At 40.0% G+C, this 14154-nt stretch overlaps 1 protein-coding gene across 7 annotated transcripts in view; it reads left to right on the forward strand.

Moving 5' to 3' along the window:
* Positions 1–14154, forward strand: part of REV1 (REV1 DNA directed polymerase) — an 83668-nt gene that overhangs the window by 7364 nt on the left and 62150 nt on the right. For 3 of the 7 annotated variants that reach the window (XR_003437629.1, XM_027128834.1, XM_027128829.1), the window contains exon 2: positions 1105–1176. The exons of 2 other annotated variants lie outside the window; for them this stretch is intronic. The gene's annotated coding sequence lies outside the window, so the exon portion shown is untranslated. Of the gene's footprint in view, positions 1–1104; positions 1177–2642; positions 2737–3248; positions 3268–14154 lie in introns of those variants that run through there. 2 more of the 7 variants (XM_027128832.1, XM_027128833.1) reach the window with 2 other exon arrangements.

Raw genomic sequence — 14154 nt, forward strand, 5'->3', positions numbered from 1 at the left:
CTTCCTTTTCCAGGAGGTCAGGCTGATAGCATATGGCTCAAAGCCAACCCTCTAATCACTTGGTTGGCCTTTCCAGCATGGCTAGCCCCATCTTGAAATGAGGGGCTTACTGGGAGTCACCTGTTAATAAAAAGATGTGTCCTAGAGGTCCACCATGGATAACAAGGAGACTCCTATCAGTTGTGAAATTCCAAGGGTTTAGAGTCTCCCAAGAACCAGGGACAAAGGCCAGCCAGCCACCCTGTTCATTAGAGAACAGTAGCTGAGGAGGTGAGAACAGATGCACAATTGTTACAGTTCAAACTAGAACACACCTCTGTAGTGGTAGCTCGGAGATCTCCAGTATGCTAAAGATTGGAGCAGGCTGCATTTCAGTATATTTATGTATGTAGAAAGGTTGCCTTCTGTTGAAAATTACAGCGTTTTTTAATCGGTATAATAGTATTAGAAACCTGGGTTGATGTTCATTTGAGTGAAATATTTTATTTATGTAAATTGTGTTGTAGGTAGGATTATAAACTACATACTTTCTGGTATTTTTTTAAAAGCACAATAATTTTGGCTCAAAAAGTTTGATTTTGGTATTTCTTTTTGAGTTTGTAATTTTAGGCTTAGGTTATTACTACTGTTAACTGAAAGGAAATCTAAACTTAAGGTGGAGGTGTTGATAATGTATTTGTTGTTAGAGCTGTAAAAATGTTGTAGTAACTTAGTTGCCACTTTGAATTTTAGATCTTGAGTTGAAGTTACTAGCTGTTCAAGTTTACAGTGTTGAAGGTTAATAATGTTTTTTGCATATCGTTTATGCCCAGTAGAAAATCTTACTTCCGATTGTCACTTAAAGGTTATTACATTCTCTTGGAGCTCACTGAGTGTTTCTCAGAATTAGCGTCTATTAATTCAGGCATAGAGTGCTTTAATAAGTGTCTGTTGAAGAATGTAGCATCTCCTTAGAATGTCATATCATCCTAAAAAGTAGTGGGTTTTTTGTTGTTGTTGCTTTTAATCTATGATGGGGGGTTCTTGGCATGAAGCGAGGGAAGCGAGGCCAGAAGGTAATGCAGTGGCAGTTTCTTCAACATTCTACTCTGTTTTCACTTGCAGTTACACTTACCATAAGGATTTGTGAGAAAAGAGATGCGTGACAGATGGAACTGATAGCAGATCTAGAAAAGAGTGAGTTTGACCATATTTTTTGAATTGCAGTTACTCAGAAGGATTTGTTTTTAGTTATATGCCACCATGTATGCCGGTTTACCTTGTGAGTTTGGAGATCTAATGCATTGTGCGGATGCAATACATGTGATGAGGACTGCTGCCGAGACAAGTTAATAAATCTTGGTGTAGATGAGGCTGGGGAGCCAGAACCTTTCCCATCTGTGTGCAGCCATCCCATCCCCCATCATTTATATGCACAAGTTCACACTTCCTTTCCTGACTTCCACAAAGGAGGGTTCAAACTTCTTAGTATGATATTCGGGACATTCCCTCAGCTACCTTGTTAGTTCATCTATCACTGTCTCTGTGTCAGCCCCAGAATGTTGCCTTAAACGTCTTTTTCTCTTTTATGTTTTTGCTCGTGAATTTCCTTCTTCTTGAATTCACCCCCTCACTCCCCTCTGCCCGTTCAAATCCTACTTATTGCCCTCAGCCCAGATCCACCTTTTCAGTGAAGCCTTCTTGGATCTCTTCCCCAAGGGGAGCTTTACTGCTGTCTTCTGTGTGGTCTGTTGTGTTTTGTCGGTGCCTCTAATGTTGGCTCCTGACTGTAGTCCTATGCACATCTTTCTTCTCTAACAGGTAGCTTTGGATTGCGGTTTACACTTTACTCATCTTGAAAACTGAAAATTACAGTAAATACTCCGTGAATATGGAGTAACCTGTTAGATCAGACCTGGGATTTGCGGGGAGAGGGAGTGGGAGGCAAAGGACAGGAGATATCTCCCTCCCAGACCAACTGGGGAGTTGCCTTTATGCCTGTTGTGAAATTCTTTCCACTAGTGCACATTGTAACAGCATTCTTTCTACGTAGTATACTGTCTCATTACCTCTGAACTTCTCCGGTCCTTGTCTCTGTTCTCGGTGACCACTCTAGGTTCACCACAGGCAGAATTGGTGGTTCTCAAAGTATGTGCCTCACGCCAGCAGCATCGGCATTACCTGGGAACTTTTTAGAAATACAAATTCCCAGCCCTACTCCTGACCTACAAAATGAGAAACTTGGAGTTGGGGCCCAGCAGTCAGTTTTAACACATTATTGACCGGAGACGTATCAGTACATTTTTAGAGAGTGATGCAATTAACATCACCATGCGAAGTTGTTGGAGCTTAAAATTGATCAAAGGTTCATTATACAACTTAAGACTGTCATTATGATTCACATTTTGCTCCTTTAGGTTTTTGTTCCAACCTTGTGTATATTATAAACATAAAATTTTCAAAAATGACATATTGCAAAATTTTGAGGGAAGAATTTTTCAGTGAATTTTATGCAGACACAGTCTCTGATTGTCCGAGAAACGTATATACTAATGTCTCAGAAGATGATAGTTCTTCAGAATATAGTTCTGATTCAGACGATGTGAATATTAGAGCAACAAAAAGACAAAAAAACCTTAGTGATTGATTCTGATACAGAAAGTGAAAATGAAGCTCACGATGCTGGAGAATGCTCCTTTTCTTCCACAGAAGAGTGGATTGAAGACAACATTTCACAAAAATTAGAAGACTTTACAGGTGTGTCGGGTGTAACTATTGAATGTAATAACGCACAAAATGTTAGTGAGATAACAGAATTAATTTTTGGCCAGCCAAAATAAAAACTGCCGGGCACAGGCATTAGATTCTGCAAAAATCCCCTGGTCAGTAATGAGTTTAACAAGCCCTCTAAGTGATACTGGTGAAGACTCAAGAATGAGAACCGCTGCTCAGGATACAGCCCCCTCTTCTTTGATGTTACCTCCTTTATTCTCCAGCTGAGTTCTGTCCCTGTTTACTTGTGCTGTGGCCTTTGGAGTCTTTGATTTATTGCAACCTTGAACTTTTCTTCAGTTAACCCTTTGGCTTTCCTATGAGACTGTGCTGCCTCTCCTTAGTGAAGATCACTGGCTTTTTACTCCTTACAGATTCTTTTCTTTATCATATCATCTCCAGAATAGTCTTTTCTTTTCCTCTGTAGCCTGATCCCTACTTTTGGACATGCTGACTTTGAGATGCATGTGGGACATCCTGGTGGAGATACTTAATGAGCGATAGGAGTTCATGAAGGTGAGGGAAGCCAGTTCATCTTGCCGCACCCTGGAAAGCCAGAGAAGGAGGTTCTTTGTACTTTATTAAAATGGTGTCTTCATTTCCGTTCCCATCTATGGAAATCTATAATTACAGGGAAGAAAATTATTAGTGATTCTTTTAGAACGCCTCCTTCTGCTTGTTTTCAAATGACTGATTTTGTTAGATCAGTCATTTGCAGTGGGGGAGGGGTGTGTATTTTCATTGTTACGAATAACCAAGAGGATAAGAGAGAAATTTGTTATATTAAATTGTTTGGGATAGAACATTTGCTTTTAATAAGATCAGCCTCAAACTGGGACATTACAGATGTTATGCATTTTCAGTTTTAATACAGGTTTCCCCTGCTACCTGGAAGTAGAGTGTTCCTGTGAAACCTTTCTTAAGCCGAAATGGCCAAAAGCAAAGAAACCATTACCGTAGGACTCATCTTGCTAACGGATGCACAGAATAAACCAAGATAAAGCACAGATGCTCACAGACAGTGACACAGTCCAAAACCATGGGGGCTTGATGCTGAGATGCTGAGCAAGGTTCCTGGGCAAGGACTGGGCGGTACCAAGGTGCTTGGGGAGGACGCTCCCTCTGCAGCAGCCTGCTGTAAGACAGGCTGAATGCTGCTTTTGCTTTGCCCTTTTTGTTTTGTAAAAGTGAAAACCTTCTTGGGGTTTCTTTTGGTTAGCGGAAACGGGTACTAATGTAGGTCTTTCGTAAGAGCGAAGTGGTGCGAAGTAAGCTTTTGAAAAGTGGAGGATGCCTGTGTATCTAGACATTTTTCTTATGTATCTTATTGCTTGTCTCTCCTTTTATTTCTGCGTCGTTTATTGAAATAACTGACTCTAAGTCATAATATGAAGACAGTGAAATGCACTTAGGTTCATTAGGGTGCAGGCTAACCAGGTACCAGGGTGCAAGGCTGTGACAGAGACTTGAGAGCGCAGTGATGCAGAGAGTGAAGTAGCTCTCTCCGCTGTGATGGGGGTGGCGGTTCACAGCTGATGAACTACTGCTTGTTTTGGGTCATTCAGGGGCCCAGGTTCCTTCTGTTTGCTTAGCCATCCGCTAGGGTATTGTCCTTATTCTCTTGGTTGAAGCCAAGTTACCTCACAGCTGCATTCCAAAAAAAGTAAACAACTTCCTTTAAGGATAGATGGCACAGAATTTTGTATACGTTACTCTGTTCGCATCTCGTTGGCCAGAACTTAATCACGTGGCCACTCCTGATTTAAAGGAGCTGAGGAAATGTAGCCTCTTGACAGCCCTGCTCCCCACTAAGAGGGGGTGGGAGAGGTGTTCTTTTACTAAAAGAAAGGGAGACTGAACACTAGGGGACAGTTGTCATTCTGCCACTCCAGAGTTTGGGGATCCCCAATTACGTTCAGTAATTCACTAGAAGGACTCAGAACTCTTGAAAGCTGTTGTGCTTGTGGTTATGATTTATTACAGTGAAAGGTTACAGGTTAAAACCAGCCAAAGAGAGGCATGGGGCACACAGGAGAGGTCCACGTGTGGAACTTTGAGTTGTCCTCACCACAGGAATCTGGGATGGAGGTGACTTCTGTTAATGACAACTGACAATGCCCATGAAGTATTGCCAACCAGGGGAGCTCACCTAAGCCTTAGTGTCCAGGGTTTGTATTGGAGTTTGGTCAAATAGATGAGGTTGACCTTCTGTCTCCAGCCTCTCAGAAGGTTGGTAGTGCATGGTCCGAAGCCTCCACCGTATATCACAAATCACATTGTTAGACCATCTGGAGTGACTCTTAGCCCCTAGATAAACAGACATTTGTCAGGCAGGGCGTTCCGAGAGCAAAGGCCAGACCCCTCTTTGAGCAGGGTTAATTCTTTACTGTATAGCCACATCTGTGCATAGCCTTTGAGTTTTTTAACAGAGTAGCATAATATGTGTACTTTCATCTTAAAAGCCTTTTTAAAAAATGGATAGATATATAGAATCATACATTTTAAAAACTGCAAGAGACTAGGGTTTGTCAGGTCCACCTCTATCCACAAATGAAAGAACTAAGATCTGACTGCTTAAAAGGTCAGTTAAAGTTGGTAGTGTCTCTGGGTCTCTACTTCTCATGAATATGGACGTGTACAGTTGGGGTCTAGATGCAAGCTGTCTGTTGGACCTGTTTTCCTCCTTAGTCCTTCTGTCACATGTATGGCAGCTACTGTTCTGACCCAGACAGGTGCTAGGGTCAAAGCATCTGTTTTGTTGAATTGTATTAGGCTGGTTCAATTCAGTAGGAGTGTTCTTTTCAGGAGTTTATTATACTGATAGCATTGTTCGTTTCTCCACTGAAGATTTGGAGACATAGGTTTGTACAAGGTAAGTGTGGTTTTGTACCACAAACCAGCCGTGCAGCCTTATCAGATATTTTATCTTAGCCCTTCTATCCTAGAAGGCGCCTGCCTATGTGCAAAATAGCTAGTATTTGGCCTGCCTACTCCATGGATGTGTTGTCAACATAAATAGGATATGTAAGGACCCCTTGGAAAAATAAAAGCACTATGGAAATGTAAGATATAGTGGTGTGTTGAAATTTTTAAAATTAAATTGTTAAAAATTTAACGAGTACTGAAAAAAGGAAATGTAAAGTGTCAGTCAACAGGTGAATTTTTTAAAAGAAGGTGGGAATATGGTAATTTTCCCTTCCCTTTTTCTGTTTCCTGCATTTTCTCAGTTTTCTGCAGTAAACATATAGTGCTTTTATAAATCGAGAAGGAAAAACTATTTTTGAAAAGGAACACTTAACAAGACTGAATACCAAAAACACTCAGAGCAGTGTATAAACACAAATCATGAATTTGGAGGGTAATAGAGAATGCCTCAAGAAAAGATAGATCAGACTCAGTTCTAGAAAAGGCTTCAGTACCCACATGTATAATTTGTTGTTTAGAGAGTGCTGTGTATGTTGTAGCCCCTTTTATTTGGTGGGTTAAAGTTCTTTGAAGTCTGTGTTTGTTTGGTGTTGATCAAAATGGTATCATATAGTACAGGAATTGTTTAACTGTGCATAAAAAATTGATAATAGGAAAATGCTTCAGTATACTGAAGGTGAAGAGACCAGGTTAAAAAAATTTTTTTAAGGGTTCTATTACACTAGGAATGATGTTTGGTCTAAATATTTTGACATTTTATTTTTATATGTTTTTCAAAGGTATTTTAAATACATGAAATACATGCTGTATTACGATATAAACTTGTCAGCTCGGTTTAGAATCCCTAAAATCCAGTATATGGTGAAGACAAAAGATTGTTACAAAGGCACAATAATGCCCTTCACACAGGTGTCTGATTGTTGTTTTTAATACCTTGGTGAAAGTCTCTTCAAAGTCAAAACCTGACTAGTATGTAGGTGGGTCTAGAAGAAGGTTCTGCTTCCCTGGGTTTTGAGATTCAAGAATCTCCATTGTGCTCTAATAACTTCAGTGGTCTGAGAACTATAGCCTTAGACAATGATGGTCTCTAAGGTTGAACCAAAACAAAACCTCAAAACAGCTGTTTATCTGGTATTGAAGCCTTCAGCATTTAAGGACAGATGAGAGCCCAGTGGAGCAGCTTTGTTAAACTTTGTCAGTGACTGTGTCCTAGCACTTCGTTTACTTTGTCACTCATGAGGAGGACACTTGGCCCTAGTAAATTAGTTTTGCACATGGCCTCCCACTGCCCTCCCCAGGAAAAAATCCCGGATGTGCTGCACAAGTGTCCTGGAGAAGAACAGCCTGCTTCTGAGCTTTGTATCCTAAGTGGACATCCCGGTTACCCCCTTCCCTGCAGCTAACCAGTCCCTGTGAACCCAGTTGCCAGTGTCAGAGTCCTTTTTTTAAACTTTCTTTATTTTTAAAAATATATTTTAAAAAGTTTTAGTTGTGGTAAAATGCATATAACATACAATTTACCATCTTCACCATTTTTAAGTGTGGCATTAAGTATGTTCACACTGTTGTGTAACCATCACCACCATCTGTCTTCCCAGAATGCTTTTCACCTTGCATAACTGAAACTGTACCTGTTAAACAGTAGCTCCCTGCCCTCCCAGCCCCTGGCAGCCACCCTTCTGCTTTCTGTCTCTGTGAATCTTACCACTGTAGATACCTTATATAGGCGGAATAATATGGCACTTGTCTTTTTGTGACTGGCTTATTTCACTTAGCATAATGCCCTCGAGGTCCATCCATGTTGCAGCATTTGTTGGACTTACCTTCCTTTTTTTTTTTTTAATTTAATTTTATTTTTTGTTTAATACTACCTTCCTTTTTAAGGCTGAATAGTGTTCCACTTTATGTATATACCACACTTTGTCTATCCATTCATCCATCTGTGGATACTTGGGTTGCTTCTGTCTTTTGGCATTTAGGAATAATGCTGCTGTGAACATGGGTGTACAAATATCTTGAGACCTTGCTTTCAAGCCTTTTGGGTGTGTACCCAGAAGTGGAATTGCTGGATCATATGGCAGTGCTATTTCTAATTTTTTGAGGAACCACCATAGCATTTTCCATAATGGCTGCACCATTTTACATTCCCACCAACAGTGCACAAGAGTTCCAGTTTTTTCACATGCACTTTAACACTTATTTTGGTTTTTTTTGATTGTAGCCATCCTAATGGGTATGAGATGTTATCTCGTGGTTTCAATTTGCATTTCTCTAATGGTTAGTGATGCTAAGCATCTTTTCATAGGCTTAATGGCCATTTGTATATTTTCTTTAAAGAGATGTCTGTTTAAATTTTGTGTCCATTTTTTAATCAGTGTATTTGTTTTTCATTAAGTTGTAGCACTTCTTTATATATTCTGGATATTAGTCCCTTTTCAGGTAGATGTTTTAAAATATCTCCTCTCATTCTGTGAGTTGCCTTTTGCTCAGTTGATTGTGCCTTTTTGATGCACATTTTAAAATTTTGGTATGGTCCAATTTATTTTTTTCTTTTGTTGCCTATGCTTTGGTGTCATCCAAGAAATCATTGCCAAATCCAATGTCATGAAGCTTTCTCCTATGTTTTCTTCTAAGAGCTTCATAGTTTTAGGTCTTACATTTAGGTCTTTGATCCATTTTCAGTTAATTTTTGTATATGGTGTACGTTAAGGGTCCAACTTTATTCTTTTGCCTGTGGATATTCAGTTTTCCCAACTTCATTTGTCAAAAAGACGGTGCTTTTCCCCATTGAATGGTCCTAGAGAAGTCCTTTTAAATACACAGGTCCCTAGGATGGGTCATACCTTAAGCCAGTTATTAAGCAGTTTCTTAATTGTTAGCAGAGAATTGACAGCTAACTAAGGTAGAGAAGGAGGCCCTGAAGAAGGAAAAAAGAGGTGTTGAGCAGCGATGTGGTGGGAGCTGCAAGTAAACTTGCTTTATTTTGGCCTTGCCTGGTGATGGTCTGTGTGGCTGCGCGCTCTTTTCTCTGCATTTGTGGAGCATTCATGGATGAGTATGCTACCATAATATGCACATTCATTCTTCCATTGTGTATTCATTTCTGTATTCCAGTTCATTCAGCAACTATTTCTTTTTTTCCTGATAAATTTTTTTTCTTGTTTACTTTTATTTTTTTTAACGTTTTGAAGAGTGTGGCCCATTTATTTATTTATTTTTTAACATCTTTATTGGAGTATAATTGCTTTACAATGGTGTGTTAGTTTCTGCTGTATAACATAGTGAATCAGCTACACATATACATATAGCCCCATATCTCCTCCCTCTTGCGTCTCCCTCCCACCCTCCCTATCCCACCCCTCTAGGTGGTCACAAAGCACTGAGCTGATCTCCCTGTGCTATGCAGCTGCTTCCCACTAGCTATCAGTTTTACATTTGGTAGTGTATATATGTCCATGCCACTCTCTCACTTCGTCCCAGCTTGCCCTTCCCCCTCCCCGTGTCCTCAAGTCCATTCTCTACGTCTGCGTCTTTATTCCTGTCCTGCCCCTAGGTTCTTCAGAACCTTTTTTTTTTTAGATTCCATATATAGTTGTTAGCGTATGGTATTTGTTTTTCTCTTTCTGACTTACTTCACTCTGTATGACAGACTCTAGGTCCACCCACCTCACTACAAATAACTCAATTTCGTTTCTTTTTATGGCTGAGTAATATTCCATTGTATATATGTGCTGCATGTTCTTTATCCATTCATCTGTCAATGGACACTTAGGTTGCTTCCATGTCCTGGCTATTGTAAATAGAGCTGCAGTGAACATTGGGGTGCATGTATCTTTTTCAGTTATGGTTTTCTCAGGGTATATGCCCAGTAGTGGGATTGCTGGGTCAGATGGTAGTTCTATTTTCAGTTTTTTAAGGAACCTCCATACTCTTCTGCATAGTGGCTGTATCAATTTACATTCCCACCAACAGTCAGCAACTATTTCTTAAGTAACTGTTAAATGAAGATAAGATAAACCCATACATGTACATATGGCTAGATTAATGAGACTGAATAAAAGCCACTCACTTTCATTACTTAATAGTCAATATACTTGAGAGTTATGAATATGAAAGCAACAGATTAACACTGACGAATATGTATTTGGGCATTTTCTGGGTATGTAGTGGGAATTTTTCTGGTGTGTGATGAACTGTTCAGAACCTTACAATGTTAATAATTCTATTACAAATAGATAAATAGCACTTTAGCATGAAAATGATTTCTCTTGGTGATTAGTATCATTCTGTGGGGAGATATTAAAATCTACCAGTAATCATAGTAAAGAAGACAGAATGAAGTTCTTTTTAGTGGGATTTGACTAACCTCTTAAGATGCACATTGGTAGTCCAGAGTGAACTGGTGACAGTGTGTGCCAGCAAATATGAAATTGAGTTGTGGGAAAGTGTGCATCAATAATTTCCATATAGTTTTTAGTAAGCAGGATCTTCCTGGCACTCTTCATAGCATTTTGAACATCCCTGTGGAGAGCATGAGAGAGTCAGGAAATCTTTTGCATTGTGGGTACCCAGGGCCCCTGGGCTCACAGAGCTGCTCTCCTGTTTGCCTTGCACTTGCCTCCTCTGGCAGCTGCTGTTCTGTGTAGACATGGGGGGCGGGGTGGGACTGCAATGATGCCTCTCATGTGGTGTCTTTCTAATTTCATTACTTGAGACCTAATAGGTATAGGTGCGTTTAGCTTAGAACCTTTCAAGGGCTGGGACATATCCAGCACATTTTGTAGAGTCACATATAGGAACACAGAACAGAGCCGAAGTCTTTAGACTTAGTTTTTAGTTCATTAGTTTTGGTTTCAGTCTTTTTTTTTTTTAGTTAATTAATTTATGGCTGCATCGGGTCTTAGTTGCAGCACACAGCATCTTTAGTTGCAGCACGCAGGCTCTTTGTTGCCATGCGCGGGCTCCAGAGCGCGTGGGCTCAGTAGTTGCGTTGCACGGGCTCTCTAGTTGCCCCACGGCATGTGGGATCTTAGTTCCCTGACCAGGGATAGAACCAGCGTCCCCTGCATTGCAAGACGATTCTTAACCACTGGACCACCCGGGAAGTCCCTCAGTCTTTTTCAATTTGAGCTTTTTCTTTTAAGACTATCTTAATCAGACCCCAAGTAATCTGAAACTTATAAAAGCAGGGTTGCTAAAGTTGCAGTGGGTTTAGGGAGTGGAACCGTCCCTGCTTGCTGTTTTTACCCCCAACTCTTGTTTCCTCCCGCACATCCACCCGGACTACACACAGCCCGTGGGATTCCGAGGAGCACTAAGCAGACTTTGTTTTGTAGCTGAGGAGTCCACGGTGCTTTTGGACTCATCCCAGGTCATGTAGCCAGGCAGCACAGTTGGGCTGGCATTAGAGCCCAGGTCTTGAGTCACTGAATCTATTGTGTTGTAGACCAGAGATAGCTTATTTAAAATAACAACGTTTGTATTTTATAGTCTTCAAAGGGTTTCCACATAGGTGGTCTCATTTGATTTTCACTCTGTGGCCTAGCAAGGTAGATTTGTGTAGTAGTAGCTAATGTTTATTCAGGGACTACCCTAAATACTAGGAATCAGGGTACTTTTGCATACATGAATTCATTCTTTATTCATTTTTTTAAACTAATTTTTAAAAACCCAGAAATTGGCTTCTACATTAATGCTTGGATAAGACGAGGTTGGTAGGTTATTTTAGGTTATGAATTACCATCTCTGAAATGTTTATCACTTTCCTCAAGGCCATCTCGCACTATGGAACTAGACTGGGAACCCAGTCTGCAAGAGTTTCATCTGAAAACTAGAAGGCAATTTTTATTTGCAAGTCTGGCTTGATAATTGGATGGCTGTTGTTAAAGGGCATTCTCTTTTTAGTGAGCAGGGTTAGTCAAGAGGACACATTGTAATTCGGAACATTGTATAGGGTTACGGTTGTAACCCTAACCCTAACTGAACTATCTAGCATCTGCTGTTGGACAGAAGAAAGTTACACAACTGATGTCATCCAGCAGTGACAGGGCTGATTAATTGCTACTCCTAATATTCAGCAAAGACCAGTTTTACAGTTAGGTTTTTACCCCTAATCCATTGTCATAGGCCATCTTAATCTACATATAGATTATTTAAATGGATTTGATAGGACAAGCTGCCTTAAATCTTCCCTGGGATACATTTTTAAAAATATAAATTAAACATGTAGGACATCAAAGTTGTTACATAATCAAATTTCTGAAATTGAAGTACATTACTAAAGTATGTGAATATAGTAGTTTTAATTTTTTATGTTTAGTTTCTGAAAATAGTTCTCCAGTATGTCTTGTGTAGAGCACCAAGGAGAACTCTAGTAGTCAACTACCCAAACGTCTGATAGTGAGAGAGCCGGATAAGATAGTAATTGAGACTCAGAGAGAGGGAGATTTACCAGAGATTAATGAAGCTAGTTAGAGGCAGAGCCTGGATTAGAAATAAATCCCTCACCCGTAGTCTTTTATTCATAATCTTTTGATTCACGTATGCTGTGTATTATGCTACAAACAATAACAGATTGATTGTCATTGTAGTTTTATTCAGTCCGTTTTTAACATTGATTTATCTGGATGTTTATTGTTTACCTTGTTGGGTTTTTTTTTCTGTATTTTTGATGGTTCATCCAAGAGAATTTTCCTTCTATCTAAGGGATATCCTTTAGAATTTCCTTTAGACAAGTTTGCTGGTGGCATTAACCTCTTTTTATTTGCCTGAAAGTGCCTTTATTTCATCTTTCTTGATTGAATATTTCTCTGGGTTTAGAATTCTAAGTTAGTAATCATATTCTTTCAGCACTGTTGTCTTCTGGCTCTGTTGTTTCTGTTGAAAAGACAGCTATCTGTTTAATTGCTGCTCCTTTGAGTATTTTGATGGAATCTCTGATTTTCCTACCCATGGCAGCTTTTAAGATGTTTTTTTTCTGTCTTCAGTTTTTCGTAGTTTTACTATTATATGTCTAGATATAGATTCTATTTTTTCCTGTTTGGGGCTCATTGGGCTTCTTGAATTTGTGGCTTGATATCTTTAATCAGTTTTAGACTGTTTTAGTCATTATTTCTTTAAATATAACTTCTGTTTTTCTCCTTTTCCCCTCCAGTTTATTTAAATTAGACTTTCTCGTGTATCCCCGGTGTCTCTTCTCCTATCCATATTCTCCGTCCTTTTGTGCTTTATCTGGACATTTTCTTCTGACTTATTCCAGTTATGCTTTTTTTTTTTTTGCGGTACGTGGACCTCTCACTGTTGTGGCCTCTCCTGTTGCGGAGCACAGGCTCCAGACATGCAGGCTCAGTGGCCATGGCTCATGGGCCCAGCCGCTCTGTGGCATGTGGGATCTTCCTGGACCAGGGCACGAACCTGTGTCCCCTGCATCGGCAGGCGGACTCTCAACCACTCAACCGGGGAAGCCCCCAGTTATGCTTTTGTTTGTTTTTTGGTTTTATCTATTTATTAAGTTCTTAATTTCTAATATTGTATCTTTCAATTCTAGAGTCACCGTTTAGTTATTTCTAATATTTTCCAGTTCTTTACTGATATACTGAAATTTGTCTTTTCCCCCTTTGAGCCAGGGTAAGCTTGATTAATTTAAAGTCTATCTTAAATTCTGTATCTGGAGTCTCTGTAGGTCTATCTGTTGTTTTTTTTTTCTGTTGGTTCATGTGATCTTTCTTTGTGTGCCTGGTGATTTTTATTTGTGTACTAGATACTATATTTGCAAACTCATTTGTAGAAATATATGAAGTTTAGGAAGTTGTCTCATCCTCAGAGGATCCACATTTCCTTCTGCCAGGTGCCATGGGGCACTCATGGGGCAGCCTGGGGTCACCTGGATCTGCTTTCGGAGACTGAGATGACCTGGAGCAGGATACTCTGGTTGGCCTGCCTCCAGTTTACTCTGATCCTGGGGTCCTACGCCCAGGTGTGAGAGCTGTGTCCTAGGAAGAGAGCCCTAGCTGTTGTTGCCTTAGCTCTGTGTTTGTTCTCAGCCACTCCTTGAGAATTGCCAGATTTCTCAGAGGGAAAGGGTCTCCCAGTTTGGGGAGATGATGTGAGGTGGCAGGTCTCCTCTGTCATCTGCTGAATCTTGGCTCAGTGGTTTTTCATCGTTTGCTAGGCCTTCTGTGTCTTGAGGCAGTTTTTTAAAACTATGTTTTGTCTAGCTTTCCTCCTCCTCAGCGGGAGGGTAGGTCCAAATTACCTAGTTCACTGTTTGTTATGGGATTTTCTCAAAAGTAGAATTTGAATGTGTAAAATGAAATATGTTTATTTCTTTTTTCCTTTTCTTGATCTTAATTGAATCCTGCACCAATAGGAGTTTGCTGTACATAGGTCAAATTATATTCTTTGAAATTGGATGAAATTACATCTTCAGTCCTTCATTCCTTTCACTTTTCAAAACTTTAAACATTTGGCTGGGGTAGC

Source organism: Aethalodelphis obliquidens, unplaced genomic scaffold, assembly GCF_003676395.1.
Source record: "Aethalodelphis obliquidens isolate GAN/ISIS:26980383/991018 unplaced genomic scaffold, ASM367639v1 scaffold35, whole genome shotgun sequence".
In the NCBI taxonomy this organism is placed as follows: domain Eukaryota; kingdom Metazoa; phylum Chordata; class Mammalia; order Artiodactyla; family Delphinidae; genus Aethalodelphis; species Aethalodelphis obliquidens.